Source organism: Rhinolophus sinicus, linkage group LG09 (genome assembly GCF_036562045.2).
Source record: "Rhinolophus sinicus isolate RSC01 linkage group LG09, ASM3656204v1, whole genome shotgun sequence".
NCBI classification, from domain to species: Eukaryota; Metazoa; Chordata; class Mammalia; order Chiroptera; family Rhinolophidae; genus Rhinolophus; species Rhinolophus sinicus.
In genome coordinates this window covers 9,496,795-9,513,925 of record NC_133758.1, presented here as the reverse complement: position 1 = coordinate 9,513,925, position 17,131 = coordinate 9,496,795, and the positions used below count along the sequence as shown (strand labels likewise).

General features: G+C 37.1%; 1 long non-coding RNA gene across 3 annotated transcripts in view; it reads right to left on the bottom strand.

Annotated features, from left to right (window-relative positions):
• Positions 1-10,801: 10,801 nt before the first annotated feature.
• The window catches only part of LOC109446190 (uncharacterized), a 55,651-nt gene continuing 49,321 nt past the window's right edge, over positions 10,802-17,131 (bottom strand). For 2 of the 3 annotated variants that reach the window (XR_012498714.1, XR_012498715.1), the window contains exons 7-8: positions 16,905-16,990; positions 10,805-11,805 (exon numbers count right to left, since the gene is read on the bottom strand). This is a non-coding gene — a long non-coding RNA (uncharacterized LOC109446190). Of the gene's footprint in view, positions 11,806-16,904; positions 16,991-17,131 lie in introns of all 3 variants that reach the window. The other variant, XR_012498716.1, reaches the window with a different exon arrangement.

Sequence of the window (17,131 nt, the reverse complement as noted above, 5' to 3'; positions counted from 1 at the left end):
AGCTCATGCAGAGATGGGCTACGTCGTCAAGTCAGGATCTAAGCTTAATTTGGTGGAACTTCCACAAGCTTGAAACAACTTCTGAAACTGTGGCAGTTGGAAAGAATTGATGTTTTTGGTTGAACATTTTCCATATATATCAGGCTCAATGCTAGCAAAGGTAACAGCTGTTCAACTTCTCTTAACACGGAGCTTCATGCTTCTGGGGCAGGATTCATGTCTGATTTGTTTTTGTGTCTCCACTTCCCTAGGACAATAGTTAACATATGTAGGCACTCAGTACGTGTTTAGAATGAATACAGTCATTTGTCCCAAGGGTGTGACTTGGGATGGAAATGAGACCTCAGGGACCAGTTGGTATAAGTCCAAGCCATTGATATTGTAATGAATTTCTTTTTATCCAAAGATGACTTTTCATTTTTAGGGTCATGTTTCTTCAATCTGATTTAACCTGTGTGTTTCCAAAGCTCTTCTCATCTTACTCAAAATTCTCTCTCTATACGATCTCATCTGATCACATGGCTTCAATAATAGTTGATGACACTGATCTATGTTTAACTTCATCCAAATGCACAAATGCTTCCTGATTAAGTTCTCCTGAATGTCCTAGAGGAAAACTAAACGTGTCTGAGATGAAACAAATCACTGTCCTTTGTGAGTCAGCTATACCGTCTTCTGTGCCCACTTTTGATTAAGGACAAATGCCAGTTATCTTCCTAAAACACAGATGAAACCAAGTCAATCTTCTTCGTGCACCTGAAGATACTGAGTGACAATTACTTATGTCAATTCAAAGATGGGTCAAAAACCAAAACAAAACCAGGGAAAACAATTCATATTCCATGGCTGACCAGGTATGATCTACTGCTTCTCTTCCCAGAGGTGAAATCAAGGCCATCTTGCCACTCAACAGCCTCACGTCTTCTGATCAGTTGGTCCTGGTTAGTGCCATCTCCTTCAGAGGGACCTGAAAGGTGCATTTTAGAAAGACCAAACCAAAACATTGCCTTCCAGGTTGGGTGATGTAGTCTCATGATTTAATTTGTTTTTCTCTTAAAGGTAATTCTCAAAATTTTTGCTCTTAACATATATTTAATTATTTCTGGCCTTAGGGAAGTAAACTAATTTCCAAGTGAATATCCTAGCTACATACTTAATAAAGTGCAGGTTTAGATTTACGAGACATTTTTAAAAACAATTATTGAAACTTTCTTTTAAATTTTCCATAGTACTTTTATCATAATTTGAAAGTAGACATGCTGTTTTTAACACTATAGTTGTAAAATTAAAAAGTGATGTAAAATACAGATTTTGAAAGATTTTACAGTAGCTTTGGGCTTTAGGCTAAGCTTAAACCATTATTAGGCAAATTACTAACTATAAACTGGAAATGAAATCAAGTGATGGGAACACTCCTGGAATTAAGAGGCAGGTCCTGAAACTAATAATGTAATATTGGATGTGAACAGTAATTAAAAAAAAAAAAATTAAAGAAAATATTCAGGAAAAAAACCAAACAAAAACAGGCAAGTCATTTGCAAAATGGGTGTGATCTTAAGCAAAGCAAAACTGGTGAACAAGATTCACAGTCCAAATAGAAGGTTCCAGGTACACCGTCTTTCTACCCATCAATCTCTCCAACTTCTTTTATTAGTGCCCCAAAAGTGCTAAATATCAGGCTGCCACCAAAGCAAAATATGTTATTTAATATGAAAAAATGGACCTGTATATTATACCTAAGTTCCTAAGCTATCAAATGGATTTCCTCTGTCAAATGTATTACCAACAAATGTTTGAAATTATTGGTCAATTTAAAATTTGTTATAGTCCACTGTAAAAATAAAGAGGGTGTATACTTCTCAATAAATATTTTTCATGTACAAGAAATAGTGAATGACTTTAAGGAAAAAAAATAATACTCCAGCCAAATGTGTCAGTCACATCTGGAAGTATGTAGAACTCTCATTTCAAAGAGTATTGCCATCAGATATTGAGGTCATAAAGCAAATAGTGAAATTATAGATATTTTATAGCTGTGCTTTTTTTTAAAAAAAATTAAGATTCCAAGGCCACGTTGCTGAAGATTCTGATTTGCAAGAAGTGCTTGAGTATATGTATTTTTAAATAGCCCTTGTAGGTCTGTTCGAGGATCAGCCCAGATGGGGGTCCACAGTATAAGGAAAATGGAGTAAAAGATTTTAGCAGAATTCATAGAGATACCTGAAATAGTAAACATACTCCACAGTAAACATACTTACTAGAGGAAACAGTTAATGAAACAGAATCTTTAATTTTTACAGTAAAATCGGGTCCATTTGGTTGAGATATACATTGCAGATATCTTTCACCAGTTCAATAGCATTTCAAAGAGAAAAACATAAAATATAGTTATAGTCTTAACTAAGTTCCTTAAAGTTGCCTCATTATGTAGAACTCCCTTAGCACTTTATTACATTCTTAGCTAATTTGTAACTATTTTGTCTGCAACTCAATGCTTCAGATTACTCAGATTTCACTTGAGCTGGAGAGATTTCTAAATTATATTCTTGAAAGGACCTATTGGACTTTTTTAAATGGTCATCCCGATAAGATCTTACAGTGCATATTTCTCAGCTCTTTGAAGTGAATTAACTGCTTCTGGGCATCAAAAAAGGACAGTTGAATAAAAACTATCTGGTGGCAATCATTCAGAGAAACAGTTTTGAGTATTTTTCCCAGATATTTAAAATCCAAATTGTATCTCTACTTTTAAGTGAGCTGGGGATACACTTTAGTTTACAACTAGTTCAATACCATTGCTCACGTTAAATGCTAAAAAAACAAAAACAAAAAATTATTATTATTCAACATTAAATTTACTGATATAATAAACCTAATATTAACCATTTACCTTAACTCACATGATTGATAACTTCTATCAGGTGAATCATTCCAATGATGATGGTTTATTGTAGTGAGATTATTTTTCAATTTCTACTACCTCACGGTTTAGATTTTAATAGCTTTAGGTTGGATACAGCAATTATATTTTGACAGAACTGAAAATAATATCTATAATGTGTAACCACTGAGGAAGTATTAGTAATATTGCATTATAAAACATTTACTAGTTGCCTAGAATATTTGCATTGAGTAACTTTGCACGCCCTGTGCTATACAAGTGATGGAATGAACCCTGATAACACATTCCCAGAATCTATTGTAAATACCTTCCATTGTCTGACCTGACATCTGAGTCACCATAGTTTCCAAATGAAGTACTGCCAGAAACAGCCAAAGAGGTGCACGAAGTCAATTAATGCTGGCAGAGCCAAAGAAGTCAAAGAAAGTTGAGGGGCAAGGGCGAGTAATCAATATGTTGAAACATTTCAACTTTGGTTATTTTCATTTCAATGTGGGGATTTTTCTTCTTGTTAAATTTTTGCATCTATGCCCCTGGTCAGCTATACAGGAAGAAACCAAAACAAAACAAAACTATAATTGGGGGAAGTGGGACTCATAATGGTTTTTGTGAACTATTTTCTATAAAAATAAAATTCTGGGAGTCTAATCGTTAGGGCAAACAATGCATAGAGGCGGAGTACTAAACCAGTGTGTCTCTAATGTAAAGAAAACAGGCAAGTAACCCCTCCCCAAGGCTTTCTTTGCCAAGGACATGTTTTTGGAGGGTGTGGCAGCCAACTCGACTGAAAGAAGCCCTTTGGTCATGGAGTGCCGTCCCTGCTCTTCCCAACAAGTAGAATCCTGAAGCTTAATTGGCCATGATTTTTAATGTGGTGCCTCATGAAAAAAATGTTATTGGTTAAAAAAAGAGATATTTAAATAATTTTAGTACTTCTTTCCTAAATAAATTTACTAAATGCATGAATTTGTCCCTGAGTGAATCCATTGATTATACTTTGTGAATTCTACATTGGGTTATGTCATCAGTTGCCTAATCAGATGTCTGTTCTAGTAGTAGTACTTTTTTTCCTCTTCTAAAATTCAGATCATTTTAACTTTTTTCCTGGACTTGCACTTTAATATTGATTAGATTATGTGGGGTTGTGATTTCATCTTTACTCAAGTTGTATTCCTCAAGTTCCTCTGCCTTCTCCCTCTGAATTCTGTATCACTTCACCCCTCACAGTATCCACGTTTCCACACTCCTCCTCTCATACCATTTTCTGCCCTTCTCCACTCCTCCATCTTTATTTTTTCAGCTATGTTTACTTTCTGCTTCTCCTTTGGGGAAAGAGAAAAATGTCTGGGTTCACTAGAATGTCAATTATTTCTTGATAGACTTACCCCCCAAAGAAAAACTGAAATATTACTCAATGACGCCAAATATTACTCAATGATTACTAAATGATGCCAAACATTATGTAAGAATAAGACATTTTCTTTCCACTACAATATATTAGAATTTCATTTTAATCATAAAATCATTGCTGAACATATATAAGTAGTTTGTCATCTTTGATTAGTATACATTTTTTTAAACAGCATAGGGTCCATTTGATAGACAGAAACACAATGCAATCAGAATTGATTGTAATTTCTATTTCCTGAAAAGAGGTATAGATAAGAATGTTGCATACAGGACACACCAAGAGTGACATAAACTAACCACCACCCATGAATACATTAAATTTGTTAACACCCAAAGATAGAAATTGTAAATAGAATTCTGTGAATTTCACCTGCCTGATATAGACAAATAAAAGAAAACAGAAGACAAATCTCCACTTACTGAGAGAGAGAGAGAGAGAGAGAGAGAGAGAGAGAGAGAGAGAGAGAAAACTGTGTAAAACAGAAAAGAATATACCCCCCAAAAATAATTAAAAAATAATAAAGAAAATTTGGAAATCTAAATACCATTTAGAATTACTCCTAACAAACATGAGTTTTGAAGATGAATGCTTAAACAAACTAACAAACAAACAAACAAACAAACAATGGCTTTGGTAGATAGCATGGATTAAAGAAAAATGCCTTTACTTCAAATAAAAAAGATATGCTTCAAAAGAATCTGGAATGTGTGTGGAATACACACCAACAGGGAAAAATAACCATGGAGTTATATAATAACATGAATAGTAGGTGAACCAAATCCTTATTTCGCATTTGATAAACATATTTCATTTCTATTCATCAACATTTATATCTTTACATGCCTCATCTTGTATAGAGCTTACTCGCTCCCTTAATGTGTAGTTACATTTAGATCTATATATGAATCAATGAGAGTATTTGAGAAGTTAGTAAGTCAGTCAGCCACCACCTGTTGTTTGAGCTTCTGTAGGAAACATGGCGCCATCCAAAGATTTCTCCATCTTCAACATAGCAGCAAGGAGACTTCATTGCAGGCGAAACTGAAACTCCCTCACACAGCTGTCATTCCAGGGAGGAAGGCCTGAGGGCTGTTCTATGTGCAACCCTGTTCTTGTAGCTATGCGCTGGGCTATTGTGTCTCTATCTTAAGAAAAATATGGCATAAGATGAAAGATAAAATTTGAAACAAAATATTTTATGAATGAATCTCTTTGATCTTGACATTAAAAAATTGAGGACAAGAAATGAGGGGAGGATATCTGCCAAAACAACAAGTAAATTATTAATCAACACTAAAAATAGCTTCACTTACCACTGCCTTAGACCAAGACGTCTGGATGCCCAAAGGACCAGGAGTAAGCAGTTGTAATTAATTTTATGGCAGCAATTAAAATTTCAGAGCGAAAGATTATACATTTCTATATGGAGAATAATATTGTCTGAAAAACAAAATTCAAATGTTTTTCTAAGTTGCTGTTTGGAAACAAGTATTCTACTTAGGAAATTGTTTCTAAAACAGAGAACCATAAAAGCTATGGACTGTAACTTGTGTAATCTCACATTTTCCCTGGGGCAACATAGAAGTTTCTAAAAAAAGAACCATCCCTCCACCCTGTGACTATCCTACAGAATTTTAACAACCCATGACATGCAATTTACCATCACCCTGATGAGTAATTTTAATATAAGCAACAGAATTGAAGAGTAAGCAATAACAATAATAAAGAGTAAAACAAAAATAAGAGAAATGGTATTTGTTTGCCTCCAATTTTAATGAATAATTTTATCTGGGTCATGATTTGCTTACATCAGAGGCTGGCACTAGTGTTTCTAAAACTGTGCAGGACTTTTGATCTACGAAGAAATAAAATGAGAAGGTTGAAATGAGGCAAATGCCTTGAATTCATACAGCTCTCCTGAAGAACTGAAAACTCTTTCCTGCGGTGGCCTCACAGCTTCCTTTTCGTGACACGTGGCACTTTCTCTTTAAAGAAACAACCATGGCATATGAGTTTAACTTCTAAACTGACCAGTTATTTAAGTTATAATGTTCTTTTATGTTACAACTGTATGTGAATTAATATAATACGAGCTAATAAAGTGAGGAAATGTATTTAAAACTGTATTAGTATTTCCTTTAGCATACAGATTTTACAGATAAGTCAGAGTTTACTCTGCATAGCTCTCTTTCACAACAAGCTTCATAGAATCTATAAATAAGAATTAATATACTCAATCTTGTTATAGTATACATTATTATAATATATTACAAATTTATTATTTAATAAGTACTATAATCTTATTGCTATATATTTTGCTGAACTAGTAAGGGAATTGGGTGGGGCTATTCATGTGTATAAACAAGAAGAAACAGTGGGGAAAATCCAGTGAAATTTTTTTCTCAAAGTAGTTTTTCCATCAAGACTGTGCTTAAGGTAGTTATTTCCTTGTAATACGGATGGCCACTTCCACTTTCACGGTGGCCATACTTTTTTCTCAGTGTGAAAATTCATTTCAGTTACAGCTCATATGCCACTTTTAGAAAATACAGTGGTTGGGATGAGAGAAAGAATTTTCAAGTACTTGATACAAATGTTGTAGTCCCATTTTTAATTATAGCTTTCAAATATTTATCATCCAGTAACTTGAAGTGGGCACAGCTGCCCATCAACACACTCTAGAATCAGACAAGATTAGAGAGAATTAGTAAATATGAATGTCAGCACCGAATAAAGACTGACGTCACTTTAATAAAGACTATGATGTCACATAGTCTCTAGATAAGAATAGGAAAGGAAATTATGCCAGAATGTGCACATACTTTCCTTTTCATGTGGGACACAAACAAAAGCTTTTGTTTGTTTGTTTAATATTCTTAGGCTCAAAGAATGAACTGGCAGAGCCCTTGGATCTCGAAAGTGCATTCCTGAGGGAATTCTTCAGTGAACTTGAGCCTGAGGATTTTTCAGTTACCAAATCATTAGAAAAGACCCATCTGTAGGATGGTGGATAGAAATATGAATACAGAATAAAATAAAATTTTTTTTCTTTTTCAGTGATAGCAAAAAGATACAATGATTTCATTTTAATGAATGGCAATATGTTTTGCTCCAAGAGTTTCCCTGAATTAAATATTACATGCCACACATTCATGAAGCAAAGTGCTTAAACTGGCAAACCCACACTTAGCATAAATATACATGTACATAGGTTCTATGAGAGCCTGACTGAGAATTAACTGATCTAAATTTCAGTGATTTCCAGGGGTGGGAACAGGGGTGCGGCCGAGGGAGAAATATTAATATTGAATAAAATCACATGGAATTTTATTGTCTTCATCTTTTGAAGTCCATCCCTGAATTCTAGTAGGTTCACCTGCTTCCAGTGGCTGTAGCTGCCTGAATGTGGCTTCCACATCTGGGGGTTCGAGAGCCCTGTCAACACTGAGCGCATGCCTTCTTCAAACACAGTGTTTTCTCCTTTGGGTACACTAGGGATCGTCTAACCACGCTTACCAGTCATTCTTTCAATAGCTGCTTGTTTCTATTATACCTGTTGGGTGCCAGGCCCAGGGCTGGGTACTGGATAAACAGTGAGAACTAAAGAGACCCAGCTCCTGCCCTCACGGAGCTTATAAACTTTTAACGAGCAATTACAGGTGTGTGTATACAGTTATTCCATTTTGATGAGCACTATGAAGGGAAAGTGTAGTGTGTAAGGAGAGAAACCAATGGGAGAATCTTCTCAGAGTGAATTCCTGGAGAAAGCCTCTCTGAGAAACATAAATGAATCAGAAACGGAACCCTAATTTGAGTGGATATCAGAATTTTTGCTTGGAATTACCCCTTTCGCTGCTTCCTTCTAATAGCCCGAACAGGAGTCAGGGGTAACCCCTTTTTCAGTCTGGCCCAGTGGTCTCGTACAGGGAGACGGTGGGAGTCAGAAACTCATACCCTCAGGAATATTTCCCCATTTTCAGGTGCTTGGATTCTACCTCTGAATCACTTTTGCAAAGCTTTAAAAAAAACTTTTCCTATTAAATTTTATATTTTTGGATTTGATATGCCCTGAATGTATTATACAAACTTTTCCTTTTAGATTTTTGTCTTCTACAAATTCAAACAACTCATCATCAAGGCCTTCTATGAAGTCATTAAATAATGTATCTAATGACTCTTTTCCTTGGGTGTGATATGAGGAGCCCTTAAAAACCCTGTGGCTCCAAATTTCAGCCAAAGCTGAAAATTGCTTGTATTAGGGAACTATACCTCTGGGTTAAGGCCTGGGAAGCCTTGTTAAAATAAAGATGTAACATCCTGCAGTGGTAATCAAAGTATTGAAGGCAACAAGACCAGGGCTTGAAGCCATGGGGATTTGGAGCCTTAATTTTTCTCTCTGGCTCTCTGCTTCTTCCCCAGTGAAAACAGGAAAACTAGCATCAGCTTCAGAGAGTTGTAAGGATGAATATGATGGCATATATAAATGCACCTAGAACAGTTCCACGCACATAGTAGACCCTCAATAAATTATTGCTCTTGATTAAATTCTTCCAACATTCACTTTGACAGAAAATAACCTGAATATCTAGGGGTGTCTGTTTTTCCCAAAGTGCTTCTGGCTTAAAATCTTCATGGAACCAGACGTTCCTAATTTAAGATCTCTTTTGGACTCCTCTAATAGGTTCACCTCTCATCAAATGGTAACTGTCACCATTCTCAGTCAGAAGACTATTCTTTTGGGTATTGGGGAGGCTCTTATACTAAACCACACCGATTTCTGGTTTGATGCAAATTAAATACACACACACACACACACACACACACACACACACACACTTCTCCCAATATATCCTAGGGCTACTTCACACAGTGAAGATGAGCCAGTGTATTGACCAGCTTCTTCAATTATTTTTATGGAATAAGCCTGACCCCTAGAGGACAGGCATTGCATGAAAACCAGCAAGAGCCAATGTCAACTACTAGTAAGTTATGGAGTATTCAGGAGGTACACGGAGTCAGACAGATGCTGGGGTTGGCATGGTGTGAGTGTAGGATCTTAATTCTGAACCAACTAGCTTGAACAGAATTTCATAGCTCCTTGATCTCAAAAGTATACAGTTTTTACAACCTTATGGATGTATGTTACATATAATAAACTGCCCGTATTTAAAATGAACCATTTGGCCGGTTTGACAGTTTTGCACACACCAGCATAATCAAAAAGAGACATTCCCTCATCTGCTTTTGAAATCCACCCTGCCTCCATCGCTATCCTCAGACAACCACTAAGCTGCTTTCTGTTACTATAGATGAGTTTGCATTTTCTAGAATTTTTTTCATAAATGGCAGGATATAACATGTACTCTATTATATTTGGCTTCTTTTATTTAGCCTAATGATTTTGAGTGTGTGTGCGTGTGTGTGTGTCAGTGATTTGTTCCTTTTTATTGCCCCGTAGTATTTCATTGTGTGGACGTACCACATCTTGTCTAACTTGAGGTAGATCATAGATCTTAGTAAGAGTTAAAACTTTTAGAAGAAAATATGGGAGAAAAATATTGTGATCTTTTGATCAGCAATGCTTTCTTAGAATATCAAAAGAATAGATGATAAATGAAAAAAAGATAATTGGACTTTATCAAAGTTAAAACATTTGCTCTTTGAAAGAAGCTGTTAAGAAAACAAAAGGCAAATCACAGGTTGGGAGCAAATACTTATATGCATATATCAGATGAGGGACTTGTATTCAAAATAATAATGAACTCAAAGACAAAGTGTCATGCAGGGTCTCTGGTCCTGTTCCCCGCACCAGAACGCAGGATATGGTAAGGCCAAAAAGGAACACCAACAGAGCCATAGATAGGGGAGTGTGGGGACAGAGCCAGGAGTACAGTTTCCAGGCTCTTGGCCTCATGTGGAAAGGTGCTGGGGCAAGTAGTAAATGGCCATCAACTGTGATTGGATGGCCATCAGCTGTGGCTAGTTGGCCGTCAGCTGTAACCAGCGAGTTATTGGCCACTGATATAACTGCCGTGGCTACGCTAGCAGAAAATGGGGGCTAGCAAGAAGATGGTGGCTGAGCTAGCAAGAGAAGATTGCAGTTAGCACGGCAGATTGCAGCTAGCAAGTGAGGTTGGTTGGCAGAGAAGCGGATGGCAGGTTGCAGATAGTGTGGCTCCTGCTTCCTGTGTCTCCAAACCAGCCGCCAGTGAGAGTATAGTGGTATGGCTCCCCTATCTATGGCTCCATTGGTATTCCTTTTTGGCCTCACCATGTCCTGTGTTCTTGTGCGGGGAGTGGGACCAGAGACCCCGCATGATGCCCCGCGTGACAGGGAGTCATACCACTATATTCTTGCTGGCAGCTGGGTTGGAGATACAGGAAGCAGGAGCCACACAATACTCAATTCGCCATCTGCTTCTCTGCCAACCAAGCAACCAAGCAACCAACCAACCCCTTGCTAACTGCAATCCCCGCTTGCTAGTTCAGCAGTTATGTCGGTGGCCAATGGTTAACTGGTTACAGCTAATGGCCAATTAGTCACAGCTGATGGCCATCTACTACCAAGCCAGCACCTTTCTACGTGAGGCTGAGCCTGGAAACTGCTCTCTGGGACTTTGTCCCCACACAAAATTTCATTTTTTAAAAAATTGGCAAAACATTTGAGCAGACACTTCACAAATGAATATATACAATTGGCCAAAAAGCACATGAAAAGATGCTAAACATTTTTTTTTAATCAGGAAAGTAATAAATGTATAGTTTAATGCCTCTGGAATTGGGTTATATTTTACAATTGATGAACTTGCAATCAGTAGGCTCCTTTTCATGTAAAGTTTTAGAAGCTAGTATTTATTGAGTATTAAGGTTTGGCAATGTTCTAAGCATTTTGCATGCATTGTTTAATTTAATCTTTACCAAACCCTGTGAAGGAGGTACCATATTTCAACCTATCTTCACTATGTTATTATTGTTATTAATTTAATCAAAGTGTAGTCTTTTCACTAAAAAAATACTATCTATATATAAGTACAAAAATAGGGGAGGACAAATGAGAAGATTATTTCAGCCATACATTAATGGATGAGGACTGTGGGGTGTGGGGAGGAGGAAGAAAGAGATGGCATGATTTCTGGAGGGTTCACAGAGAAAGTGCTGGAATGGACATGCAAAGAATGAGGGGGACAGCATTGGGTAGCTGGAGAGCTTGATTCAGTACCATAAAAATAATTCCGTTGAATTGAATTCACCCAACATTCACTGAATGCCTGCTTTACTCAAAGCAAAGGTAAAGATGACTTACTGTAGAACACAGCCTGTAGAACAAGAGGGACATGTAAAGCACTACCTGTTTGAATTTGAGGTGAAGGAACCAGGTGTGTGTGGTGAGAGGTTTGGGGAAGTTCTCATCCCAGGAAAGAGTCATATCAAGAATACGGAGATGATGACATCATAAAAGTGGCGACCTGAGGTGAGCCTCTTGAAATCTCCCCTGGAATTTACAACAAGGGAACAACTATAACTCCACAAAGGACTCCCTGCACAGCAGACAGACAAGACTAAGAAGCGCATTACTGAAATCACCTAAAGGTGGGCAATTGCACGAATGGGTGAGGAGGGAAGGAAGAAGTGCGGAGATGGGGCCGTGGGGGTGCAGGACACAGACCTAGCTCAGTGCTCCGAGCTTGCTGCATCCCAGAACTGCAGGAGAGGGAAAGGGAAGAACTCAGACTGCTGGGGCTCCGCACAGACTTCAGTGTGAAAAAGGTAACAAGAGACAAAGATGGACATTTCATAATGGTAAAGGGGGCTATACAACAAGAAGACATAACAGTCATCAATATTTATGCCCCCAATCAGGGAACACCAAAATATACCAAGCAACTACTAACAGAACTAAAGGGAGAAATTGATGAAAACACAATTATAGTAGGGGACCTAAATACATCATTGACAGCTATGGATAGATCATCCAAACAGAAAATAAATAAAGAAATAGCAGCCCTAAATGACACATTAGATTAAATGGACATAATTGACATTTATAGAGCACTTCATCCTAAAACATCAGACTATACATTTTTTTTGTAGTGTACATGGAACATTCTCCAGGACAGACCATATATTGCAACATAAAACTAGCCTCAGCAAATTTAAGAAGATTGAAATCATACCAAGCATATTCTCTGATCACAAGGCTTTGAAATTGGATATCAACTGCAAAAATAAAGCAGGAAAAACCACAAATACGTGGAGATTAAACAACATACTTTTATAGAATGATCGGGTCAAAGAAGAAATAAGAGGAGAGATCAAAAGATACATAGAAACAAATGACAATGAGAAAACATCTTACCAAAATTTTTGGGATGCAGAAAAGGAGTTTTGAGAGCGAAATTTATATCATTACAGTCCAATCTCAAGAAACAAGAAAAATCCCAAATAAATAATGTCATGTTATGCCTTAAAGAACTAGAAAAAAAAGAACAAATGAAACCCAAGATCAGTAGAAGAAAGGAAATAATAAAAATCAGAGCAGAACTAAATGAAATAGAGAACAAAAAGACTAGAACAAAATTAATGTGACAAAGAGCTGGTTCTTTGAAAGAGTTAATAAAATTTACAAACCCTTGGCTAGACTCACTAAGATAAAAAAAAAGAAAAGACACTAATAAACAAAATCAGAAATGAGAGAGGGGAAGTTATCACGGATGACACAGAAATACAAAGGATCATCCAAGAATACTATGAAAAGGACTATATGCCACCAAATTCAATAACCTAGAAGAAATGGACAAGTTTTTAGGAACATATAGCCTTCCTAGGCTGAATCACGAAGAATTGGAAAATCTAAATAGACCAATCACCAGTAAGGAAATTAAATCAGTCATCTGAAACCTTCCCAAAAGCAAAAGTCTGGGACCAAATGGCTTCACTAGTGAATTCTATCAAACCTTCAAAGAGGATCTAATACCTGTCCTGATCAAATGGTTCCAAAATATTGAAGAAGAGACAATACTCCCTAGCTCATTTTATGAGGCCAACATTACCCTGATACCAAAACCTGGTAAGGATAACACAAAAAAGAAAACTACAGACCAACATCTCTGATGAATACACATGCAAAAATCCTAAACAAAATTCTAGCAAATCGAATGCAACAATGCATTAAAAAGATTATTTATCACAACCAAGTGGGGTTCATCCCAGGGGCACAAGGATGGTTCAACATACGGAAATCCATCAATGTGATACATCACATAAACAAAATAAAGGACAAATATCATATGATTATGTCAAATGATGTAGAAAAAGCATTTGACAAGATACAACATCCATTTATAATTAAAACACTTAATAAAATAGGTATAGAGGAAAATAACATAATAAAGGCCATACACAACAAACTCTCAGCTAATGTCATAATTAATGGTGAAAATTGAAGCCCTTTGCACTATGTTCAGGAACATGACAGGGTTGTCCCCTATCACCTCTGCTTTTCAACATAGTGCGGAAGTCTTTGCCAGAGCAATCAGGCAAGAGAAAGAAATAAAAGGCATCCAAATTGGGAATGAAGAAGTTAAATTGTCACTCTTTGCAGATGACATGATGCTATACATAGAAAACCCTAAAGACTCCACCAAAAAGCTATTAGAAACAATCAATGAATACAGTAAAGTTGCGGGCTACAAAATCAACGTACAAAAGTCCATTGCATTCCTATATACTAACAGTGAAATCTCAGGAAAGGAAATAAAAAAACAAAACAATTCCTTTTGCAATTGCAGCAAAAAGAATAAAATACCTAGGAATAAACTTAACCAAGGTTGTGAAAGACCTATATGCTGAAAACTATAAGACATTTTTTTAAAATTAGTTTCAGGTGCACAAGACAAAGTCCTACTTAGACGTTTATCTTTTGTTTATCTTTTATATCCTTCACACTGTGTGAACCCCCCTCCCCCCAACCACTATCCCTCTGACATCGCACAGAGCTATTACATTTCCACTATAAGACATTTTAAAAAGAAATTGAAGAAGACACAAAGAAATGGAAAGACATTCCATGCTCACGAATTGGAAGAATCAATGTAGTTAAATGGCCATATTACTCAAAGCAATATACAGATTTAATGCAATCCCCATCAAAATCCCAATGGCATTTTAAAAAAAAGATTTTATTGGGGAAGGGGAACAAGACTTTATTGGGGAACAGTGTGTACTTCCAGGCCTTTTTTCCAAGTCAAGTTGCTGTCCTTTCAGTCTTAGCTGTGGGTGGGGGGGAGGGCGCAGCTCAGCTCCAGGTCCAGTTGCCGTTGCTAGTTGCAGCGGGTGCAGCCCACCATCCCTTGCAGGACTCGAACTGGCAACCTTGTGGTTGAGAGGATGCACTTCAACCAACTGAGCCATCCAGGAGCTCGGCGGCAGCTCAGCTCAAGGTGCCATGTTCAATCTTAGTTGCAGGGGGCACTGCCCACCATCCCTTGTGGGACTCAAGGAATTAAACTGGCAACCTTGTGGTTGAGAGCCCACTGGCCCATGTGGGAATCGAACAGGCAGCCTTTGGAGTTAGGAGCATGGAACTCTAACCACCTGAGCCACCGGGCCAGCCCCGCAATGGCATTTTTAAAGAAATAGAACAAAAAATCGTCAGATTTGTATGGAACCACAAAAGACCTGAATAATCAAAGCAAGCCTAAGAAAAAAGAACAATGCTGGAGCTATCACACTCCCTGACTTTAGCTTGTACTACAGGGCAACAATAATCAAAACAGCATGGTATTGGCAGAAAAACAGAGACACAGACCAGTGGAATAGAATTGAGAACCCAGAAATAAACCTACATAAATATGGACAGATAATTTTTGACAAAGAAGCAAAAAACATACAATGGAGAAAAGATAGCCTTTTCAATAAATGGTGCTGGGAGAATTGGATAGCCATGTGCAAAAGAATGAAATTGGACTGCTATCTGTCACCATGTACCAAAACTAATTCAAAATGGATCAAAGACCTAAACATAAGACCTGAGACAATAAACTGCATAGAAGAAAACATAGGTACTAAACTTATGGACCTTGGGTTCAAAGAGCATTTTATGAATTTGACTCCAAACGCAAGGGAAGTAGAAGCTAAAATAAATGAATGGGACTATATGAAACTTAAAAGCTTCTGCATAGCTAAAGAAACCATTGACAAAATAAAGAGGCAACCAACTGAATGGGAGAAGATTTTTGCAAACAGTGCCTCTGATAAGGGGCTAATATCCAAAATATACAAGGAACTCATGCAACTCAACAACAACAAAACAAACAACCCAATTGAAAAATGGGCAGAGGACCTGAAGAGACATTTCTCCAAAGAGGACATACAAATGGCAAATAGACATATGAAAAAATGCTCAACATCACTAACCATCAGAGAAATGCAAATAAAAACCACAATGAGATATCACCTCACCCCAGTCAGAATGGCTATCATCAATAAGACAAATAGTAACAAGTGTTGGAGAGGCTGTGGAGAAAAAGGAACCCTCATACACTGTTGGTGGGAATGCAGACTGGTGCAGCCGTTATGGAAGGCAGTATGGAGGTTCCTCAAAAAATTAAGAATAGTATTAATATATGACCCAGCAATCACTCTCCTGGGTATCTACCCCAAAAATCTGAAAACATTTATCCATAAAGACATGTGTGCTCCAATGTTCATTGCAGCTTCATTTATGGTGGCCAAGACATGGAAACAACCAAAATGTCCTTCGATAGATGAATGGATAAAGAAGTTGTGGTATATATACACAATGGAATACTATTTGGCAGTAAGAAAAGATGAAATAGTGCCGTTTGTGACAACATGGATGGATCTTGAGATTATAAAGTCAAGCGAAATAAGTCAGACAGAAAAAGCAGAGAACCATATGATTTCACTGATATGTGGTATATAAAACTGAAAACAACAAAAGAACAAGATAAACAAATGAAGGAAAAAAAACTCATAGACACAGACTATGGGTTCCCAGAGGGTAAAGGGGAAGGGGAGCTATAGAAGAGGGTAAATGGGGTCTAATATATGGTGATGGAAAGAGAACTGACTCTGGGTGGTGAACACACAATGTGAGATAAAGACAATGTATTACAGAATTGTACACCTAAAATCTATGTAACTTTACTAACAATTGTCACCCCATTGTTAGATGGGAAAGTGTTTATCACACACACACACACAAAAAGCAGAAAAGGAAATTTAAGAATTGCCAAATCCAAAGGAGGTCAAAAGCATTGATGAAAACTGGGATCTGAAACCAGAAATTGGAAGTCAGGCAGGTATAAACAAGTTTCAAAAACATAGGAGTTAACTGTGTGGAATGGGGCAATGAAGAAAGAGAGGCCAGGATTTTGCACAGCTGTGTGCGCTCATGGGTGAGTTTTATAACAGTAACAGTAATTTTTAATTAATACGAGTATACTGTAAATCCTCATTTTAAATTGAATTAAAAAACTTTAATGATTTATTGAATTAAATGCATAAATTAAATTAAATCAATGAATTAATAATGCATGAGTGTTCACAATCTCCCCCACCCTTGCTTACCTCTATTCCCTTTGCTTCTATTGTGTGGGGATGTTTCTTGCTTCATGGATTAGCCTCGAGGCAGGAGAAGATGAGTAACACATAAACTGGAAATGGAAAGAAGCCAGGAAGCAAATTAACCGATACAATGAAGAGCTGATTAAAAGAAGAGAAGGCGAGAGGCAGGATGAATTGCTGTAGCATGAGGGGTCCTGGATGAATGAGAGGGAATGTGAAGGTAGAGAACA